General features: G+C 34.7%; 1 pseudogene; it reads right to left on the bottom strand.

Annotated features, from left to right (window-relative positions):
• Positions 1–764: 764 nt before the first annotated feature.
• LOC18107866 (U3 small nucleolar RNA-associated protein 21 homolog) lies at positions 765–8305 on the bottom strand (annotated as a pseudogene).
• Between the last annotated feature and the right edge of the window lie 958 nt (positions 8306–9263).

The following is a 9263-nucleotide window of genomic DNA, read 5'->3' as shown; positions in this document are numbered from 1 at the left end:
AAATCGAGAGATGATCGACGACCTTGGCGTGCATGTACGTAGTCCCTTTTGATGGTTATTATACAATGGATTTTTGTTCCAATATTTGGGGAACTACACAATTCTATTGCGGCATGACATTGTCAGGTAAACTCCATTGGTTTGATATTTTCATTGCTGAAAGGGATTCTCATCGCTGTGGTGATTGTACTTGGCGAATACTTCCAGAAGGCCCTTGTATGACTTGTAATATTGGTGAGTCAAAAGAATACGTATGCTATCAATGGAATGGCGAGCTATTTTAGAAATCTCGTAGCATAAAGTAGAGTTAAAAATTAACGCAGTTAAGCATGTGGTTCTCCACAAATTACAAGCGCAATCCATGCACCCCAAGACTCCATGTATTTGACTCAGTAGATATATTAAAATATTTGTGCAACGTGTTAATGAGTTTCTCCGCACATTATATTTTTTTATCTAATCAAATGATTTGTTTGGAAGAATAAATATTTTGTTTTGTAACATAATTTTGTATCCAAAAATATATTTACCTATCTAACTTATTCATGGGTGATATATTTTAAGTAAATGTTTTTTTTAGCATGTTTATAATTTTGTTGTACTCCTCTTTAGAGATACTTTTATATTTTGGAAATGAACATGCATCTTGAGTTATGTTGTAACTAATTTAATTGTTCTATTATTCATAATACTTATGGAATGTTATAATACTTGTTCTATTGAGTGAATATTGAAGACAATGGGAAGTTGAACTTATGGTCAAGTTAAGGAAGTCCCGGATCATGGGACAAATATTGGATATAGAGGGAGTCCTTTCTTGGCAATATTCTGCTGCCTGAGAAGAATACAAAACAATGATGCTTTCCCATCCAACATTACAACATATCAAGGGAAAGAAAGTTATGGACCCTGACGGCATTTAGAGTGTGCCAGGACAGCAGATTTACAGTTAAAGGGGAAAAAAAAAACTGTAAATAACTTTTGACTACAAAATTGTTAACATCACAGATGACGAAAGCTGATACTGCGGTAGTACAGTTAGAACTGTGAATTGCTAAGGAAAGTGACCATGCATCGAGCACTTTGGAACAATTTATCTACCCCCTGCCAAACTGAACATTGAGTCTCTAAAAGCTTCCTTGCCTTGTCCTGTAATTTTAGATTGCACCTAATTGTTTCGCCATGAATCTGAACAGAAGAATATGCAAGATGTTAAACAATATTCTCAACGTTCTCGGAGAATTGCCAGCAAATATTGGGAGATAACCCAATTTTTTCCCTATGCTTATATGCTTATTTTCTTCAGTTTAGTACAAGAGTGGAAAAACAAACTCAATAGTTCTAGATTTTGTGCTCTTCAGTGACAACTCGATATTATCTCTAACCAATGGAAAAGAAAAAATGGGTAAAAATATTGCCCGAAAATGTGCAGAGAAATGAACAATGATGAATCCATACCTTCAAAAATAATCTTATGACAGCCTGTACAAACTCAAAATTGTTTCTGCTGGATATCTCATGAATAAAATAGTCTAGCAGCAGCTCGATTGAAATAAACTCAGGTCTCGTTTCAAGTTCTTCCTGATAATCATCTATTATCTGAAACATTCTAAGTTCCATATCCAAATTTGAAGGAGATAGACCTTTGATATATTCAGTGAATGCTGAAACTGCAAAATTTGTACACAATTAAAACGTTACCAGGCTATCCAGCATGCATAAATCATCAAAGAGCTTTCAGCTGGCTCATCAATGATAACACTTGAGATAGTATAGTGCAACTGTAAGGAGGACTAGAATGCTCACAATTTTTCATCTCTGAAGAAGACTGAAGAAGTTCCAAAAATTGAGTTGGTGGAATGTCAAGTTTTCTCCTATCACTCTCCGTTTCATCAGGTTTACTATCATCCCCATCCACTGGCTCACTGGGCTTAAATAATATTTCTCCAGATAGAGATGGAATTGAAGGCAGGAAGAAAGGAGTCTTCTCGGGCTTCTTTGGAGGCTCAATTGGTTTATTGCGTACCTGTGGATCATTGATTTAGAGGGAAAATCAAACTTAAAAGAAAAGAAAAACAAATAGAAGTTGTGCAGAGAAGATTAGATAAATAGAAACTTCAGCATGCCATAACACATGACAACATTAGAGGAACATTATGATAGAGGGGGAATAAACCTTTATAATATCTAAGTTGATCAAACTCTGCCATTGGCTTTTAGGCAACAGGGAGAGAGTAACAAGAACTGGAATTTGCTGACTGAAAGCTGGAAAAGTAGAAGCTTCTTTGGATACTGAGTGTTTCACAACGGACTTGTCAGTATCCTCATTCTCAGCATTTGAACCTTCAACTGCAATTAAAGATGGCAATTTTACATTCACAACTTCTTTCCCACTAGCATAAGCATCAATCCTTGAAGCTCCGGAGAACATTGACTGATTAACCCTGAAAAGTTTACAAATATCAGCCTCGATGAAAAAAAAAATTAAACAAAAAATTACTTGGTACAAGTACAAAATATTGCAGCTGAACACTTTCAAGATCTCAATTAAATATTTGATTTCTATTTAAATACAAAAGTGCATCTCCTTCAATCAGTTTTCTCAAGACCACTTTCAGAAACAAAATCCATACAGAGCATCCTAGAGCCTTAAATAGAGTAGTATCCCAACTAATTGCCAATAAAATCATAAAACCAAACTTCAGACATGCAATTGAGAATGTACCACAAATAGACCCCGTTTTGATCAACATGGGTAGTTGCCAGCACATCCATATTTGGTGACAAAGACAATGCTGTCACAGACACCTCAACATGAACTGCATCTATTTGCCTTGCTAAGATGACATCCCAAATTCTAAGAGTTCCATCCATACTGGATGACAAAAGCCATTTCCCATCCTCACTAAAACATAAATCTGTAATTCGATCAGTATGACCTTCAAATTTACGAACCATTCTCAGTGCAATGGCATCAAATAAACGGATAACCAAATCATCTGCGACAGTAGCCAACAGACCTGGAAATCATGTCAAACCAATGTCATTAGAAGATGATCCAAGGAGCAATAAAATAATATGTGTGTGGGAGTATATAACTGCAATCTTTCAGCAGAAGGAGACCACTACCATTAAGACGATGATAAACAATCTTAACCAGAGAACAACCAACTTCCCATCTTGATTTTAATGCACGTCCCTTGAAATCCTAAACCTGCACAGCCAACCCTTTCAAGGAATGAAAATTCCAACAAAACTTAGATGGAACCTAAGCAATATTCATTTGTATCTTTTCTAGCACTATAAGGCAGGCAAGTAAATAGAAGAACATCTATCCTGACACATGATACCTACAAAACATTTACAGACAACAAACAAGCCACAACGTGCAACAACAGCTATACACTAGAGAGGATATAACATATGTGATAATTTCAAATGCTAAATATAAAATAAAAGAGCTTGCATAATAGTAAGGAACACTGACCTTTACATCTCCGTGTTATCCTGCACTTATCATTAGGGTATTTGTGGAATCACAAGCAACTCCAACCACCTCCCCCTCATGGGCATGACTTCCTCTCTCTGAAACATCCAAGTAACTTCCTCGGCTAATTCCTGATTGAAGGTTGAATCGCTCTATCCAACCACCTGCCGTTCCTAGGATAGTTGCCACATGCACTAATGGTGCATGCCTGATAATAATACAGTCATGAACCAAAACCATCTGTCATTCCTAAAAGATGAGGCGTTCTTGACTTCCCTTCAATCCTGTTCCAATTGCTCAGTAACAAAAAATAATGAAAATATGAAAATCCAGGTTTCTTTTTTTCTAAGTTGAAAAAAATCCTGTTGATTTGTCAAGATCAAAATGATTTCCTTCACCCTGAAACAGGATTTACATCTTAAAACTTTATGTGAAATTAAGTAGCTGATCTATAGGAAATTTTCAATGATTTCATAAGAAGATGAATCCATCTCATTTGCTAACGAAAGAAAAAGGTTCAACACATCACATACAAACAATAAAAAAGATTAAAAAAGAAAAAGATGAATGGTTTGGGTAGTATATTGCAATTCTAACCTTAACAGGTGTTGGCTTTTCTGGGCATGGTCTCAGGATATGCTCCCCAATGACAAAATTTTGAAGCGTCCACACATATGCTTGTGCAGTATCAATATGACAAGTTACCACGTTGCACCAATCCCGCTCCCGAATTTCAGCTATAATTGAAATTTCACATCAGGCAACTTGGAAGCATGAATATCATTCAGAAAATGTGAAGTGTGATAGCAATAATCTGATAAACCAGTTATTTCAGAAGTACACCACAACATAGACAAAGAAAACAGATGAGAACTGAAGCAGTGAGTAAAAAGATTTGAAGGAAAGTAGTTGAAAAAAGGGATATAGGCACAATCACCTCCTCTATAGCATTAATAAATGACCAAGTCATTCAGAACACAAATCCTAGAGCAAGAAACATCTACATTTAAGCATTGGAAGAGCTCTCTGAGAAAGATCACACCACAGTCAAAGGCAATGACAGGCTTCAATTTCAGTTCTTCTTCCTGGAAATCAAGTGAATAAGAATCTTAAGCAACCAAATCAGCGGTGTTCTACTTGCAAAGTAGAATAGCACTTTGCAGAGTAAAATGAGAACCTAATCTATAATCAAGATGCACAGAAGTAAAACGAGAAGAATCATTTAAAAAAAAAAAACTTGTAGGGTGCATCATATTAAAATATATTCAAAAACATTAAGGAATTTAATGCTTTTATAGGCATAGACCCAAAACTTATACCTGCTAGATATTTTCATCAAACCAACACCTCTTATGTAAGAATGTGAATAATGCAATACACTTACAGTTTAGTGTCCAGGAACAAGAATGATAGAGTATATATAAAATAGGCTAGCAGCCATATTTACAAAAATTCAGGTGCAGCATTTACATTGGGTGAAAATAGAGTGAAAAGTGCCAACCATTACCCCCAATCATACCTTCACCCGAAGTTTCTTGGCTCGTTTGGATACATGATGCTGAGAGAGCTCTCTACTTTGTTGGTCCTGATCAGAGTAAAAATTGAATAAGAAATTAAAAAATATTTATAGGAAAAGGGTCAAAACAGAAATTGAGCAGAAGCAAACACAATAAACCTAGCAAGAGAGTGTGAGAGGCTCATTCCCATACTAATATTAGACAAATAGAACTAGCCCATCCAAATGTGCAATAATTGCAATTTCTGTGTAGCAGGAGCCGGGTTTATGGAGAAGATGGTAGTCATTTTTCACTTCATTTCTTTTACTCAGTCAGGATGTAAAATGTTAAAAGGATTCTAAAATGAAACAAAGGTTGTATGGAATTTCATTTTTGGTCCAATATTGACCTATTGACAAAAACTTTAAATAAAATCACTACAAAAAAAATATTTTTCATAATTATAAGACGACGTAAATTTTACATATATATTTTTTTTCCATTGTTTCCATGTAATCAGATAAAACCTCCTTTCTTCTACTCGGTGCTCATACAGACAACGTAATTTACTTGAATCATATTAAACATCAGATAGCTATATAAGCTAAGGTTTCCAATGCATAACAGAACTTTCACAGTTGAATGAAACCATTCATAAAGCACATGAAAATTTAATTCAATATTGGAAAATATCAAACCTGTATGACAGAGAAAAGACGAAAGGCACGATCCTGACCAGCAGATAGAATGTGTCTCCCATTTGCATAGAACCTGTGGTAGATGAATAATTTTCAGAACACGAGGATGTCATAAGAAAATGCTGGAAGTTTTCACATGAATTTCAAAATAAGCTATGGCATGAGTTAGTTACTGAATACAACATCATATCTAGTTAAATGTTAGAAATCACAGTCAAGGTTGGTAGAAAGTTTTCAATTAGATGAGAAGCCATCTAATATTCATAAACACAAAAACTAAGGAAGGGGAATGGAGGATAAATAACTATGATTAGAGAACAAGAACCATATAAGATCTTTAACTGGTAAAAAAGGGCATATATTCAATTACATTGAAGAAGAAACTGGGCAAGAAGAATTTCAATCCTAAAGTTACATTGAAAAGCATATTACCTTATGCAAAGTGGAGGAGCACTGTGTCCACTTCTAAAGCGTAAAAGTCGAGGATCGCCATCAGTTGTATCAAAAACCCACATCTACAAGGGGAAAAAAGTATAGTCTGAGCATAGGATAAACAAAACAAAGATTGGAATTCAAAAGCTAAAAATTTTAGTATGCTGGTCAAGAAATTTCATCGTCCACTGTAAAGAAACAGTCATCATTGGGAACATTCAATACAATGCAATAGCTTTAGGTATCTGTTTTGTTGCGAATTTTTGAGTTTCTTCCTTAGGACCATTCTATACAAATTGTATAATATATCTCTACTTCCATTCTTGAGATTCTTTTGGATGCTTTGTATCATCAAAAGGTGGAGACTTGAGGTATAGTTGTTCAATCACTTTAAATTAAGCTGCACATTGTTCTGTTCAGTCTATACCATCATTGGCAAGTTTCAACATTTTTTTAAGCTCATGCTCTTAAGAAAACAGAGCCCACAATTCCTATGTGATGCAAACAAAAATTGAAGTGACCAAATACTTGTCCATCAGAATTTGGTGTTGAACAAAGCAAACACGTAGAAGCATGTCAAATAGAGACTAAAAACTCTAATGAAAACGTTCTCTAAAATCAACACGAGAAAGACTCTCAGCATATGGCAAAGCTGAGAACTTATTGTAGTATCGTTTACTTTTACAATCCTCATAATCAAAGTAACAAAAACCTGAATTGAATGTAACAAGAAAGAAATGTGTAACTGCACTAATTTTATATCAACTGATCACTTAGTCGTTATTAAGAAAGCAAAATCTAAAAACATAAGCAGAGGCTGAAATGCTTCTTACCTTAATAGAGTTGTCTGCTGATGAACTCATCAGCACAGGCTCATTAGCCAAAAAGTGCAATGAAATTATCGAACTATCATGAGCCTCTCTTACAACTGATTGTAGTTTTCTTTTCTCCAGATTCCAAATGCTTATAACACCAGAAGAACCTCCTGAAGCTAAAAGTGACTGCCCATCTAAAAAAACAGAGAGAGAAAAATCTTTAAATTAGATTCGAATTATAAGAACAACGTAACCCTTATTTCCTTAACACAAATCACCGACCTAAAGAAAAATAACTTACTCACCTGTACTGAAAGACAATGCAGTCACAGCACCGCGCGTGGAATGCGAAAACGTAACCACCTCTTCATCATATCGAATATTATGCACATGAATCTTCCCATCAGCACAACCAACCGCAACAACATCCAATGCTGGCGATGACACACAACTACTGACCGACGAACCCCACCCTTTAAACTCATGCAGCATTTTCTTCGTACTCACATTCCAAAGCTGCAAACCCCCCTCCTGACTCCCAATCAAAACCTTGTTCAAATAAGTATCCGAATGCATTACACAAGTGGGCGTACACTTCTCCCCCAACATTATATGCCCAACCGGCACAATATCCCCTGCCACCCCTTTAAACCCCCAAATAAACAAATGACCCTCAACATCAACACTTATCACATGATCCCCAAATACCATCAACGAATTCACCTTCCCACTATGCCCACTCCACCTCGCCACCTATCAAAATCAAAACCAAAATTCATATATTTCCTAGCTGGGCTTCACAAATTAAGCCCGTTTAAAGTTAAAACTCCAAACCAAACTTACCTGGTGGGCGCGCTTGAAGACGGCAATGTGGGTTCCGAAGGCAACGAAGGTGAAGTCACGATAAGATGCTAAAGCACGGATTTTGTGAGGGAGTTGAGGGCTGGCGAGGACTAAAGTAAGCTTGGCGCAGTTGTAAACTTGAAAAGCTTTGCCTACGCTAACTGTAACGAAGGCTTCAGTGCCTAGTCTTTGAACGGAGAAGGGAACGCCGCTCGTTATGTATCCGATTGCTCTAAACGGTTCGAAGATGCCCATTTTACGGCTAAAACCAAAATTTTCTACTAACTTCCCTCACCACAGAAACACAACTAGCAGCAGGCAGCAGCTACCCCTTGCACAAAGAGGATGGCTTTTGTTTTAATAATGTATAAAAGAACGATCCCTTGTCTGGTGGACGGAGACCGCCAGTTTGCAAGTTTTGATGGTGGTGGCTGGTGGGTGTTGCGTGGCGAGTAGGGGTGACTGAGCAGCAGTAAAGGAAGACGGTATGAGGCGGCAAGATTTCTTTTCTTTGTGTAGGGTTGGTTTGTTTAGTTGTTTGTTTTTTTCTTTTTACTTATGTACTAGATGGCATGCCCGAGATTTATAAAATAAATATAATTAATAATGTTATAATTATGAATTTAAAATTGATAAAAATAATTTTTTAAAAAAAATATAATAAAAAAACCATATAAAAAAATACTATAACAATATAAAAAAACCTAAAAAATAAAAAAATAAAATCGACAAATAATTTGAAAAAAAAATTATAACAAAAAAAACTATGTATAGAAATACTGTAGCAATTCACAGTGTTTTAAAAAAATTACAAAACTAAATTTTTAACAAACTCAATATTAAAAAAATAAAATCGATAAAAATAATTTTATGAAAAAAAAATTAAAAAAATTAGAAAAAAAAACATTGTAGCAATCCACAGTGTTTTTCCCACATGTTTTAGAGTATTACTTAATATGTATTTAAGTACTTTAATACACGCGCGTGCATATATATATATATATATGTTTTAGTCCCTATACTTAATTAATTTTCAAAATAGACTCCATAATTTAGGATTTTATAAAACCGAATTAAAAATATTAAAAACTAAACCAAAAACTAAATAACCAATTTTTTAAAAAAATCAATTTTTAATTTGAAAAGAAATATATAATATTGTTTAGTTCAATTTAATTTTTCACTTAAAATCAAATGTTGCTCACCTCTGTGATGAGGGAGGGGTTATGGTTTAAAGGGGAAATAACAAAATTATTAAACTGGAACATTTCCATGCCATAACGTCAGGCTTGAGTCCTGAGGGGGGTAATTTTATCTGAATTGACTCATATCAACTTAAAACAATATTATTTTATGATTTTTTTAATTATAATGATATTATTTAGAAAAAAAATAAAAGTAAAACTAGATTTTGATTATGTAATAATGTTATGGTTGCTCTTCTTAAATCAACTAATTTTAACTATATCAATTCATATTAAATTTTGCTCTT

The sequence above is a fragment of the Populus trichocarpa genome, chromosome 18 (assembly GCF_000002775.5).
Source record: "Populus trichocarpa isolate Nisqually-1 chromosome 18, P.trichocarpa_v4.1, whole genome shotgun sequence".
NCBI classification, from domain to species: domain Eukaryota; kingdom Viridiplantae; phylum Streptophyta; class Magnoliopsida; order Malpighiales; family Salicaceae; genus Populus; species Populus trichocarpa.
The sequence above is the reverse complement of the archived record's forward strand: the minus strand, read 5'-3'. Positions and strand labels throughout refer to the sequence as shown.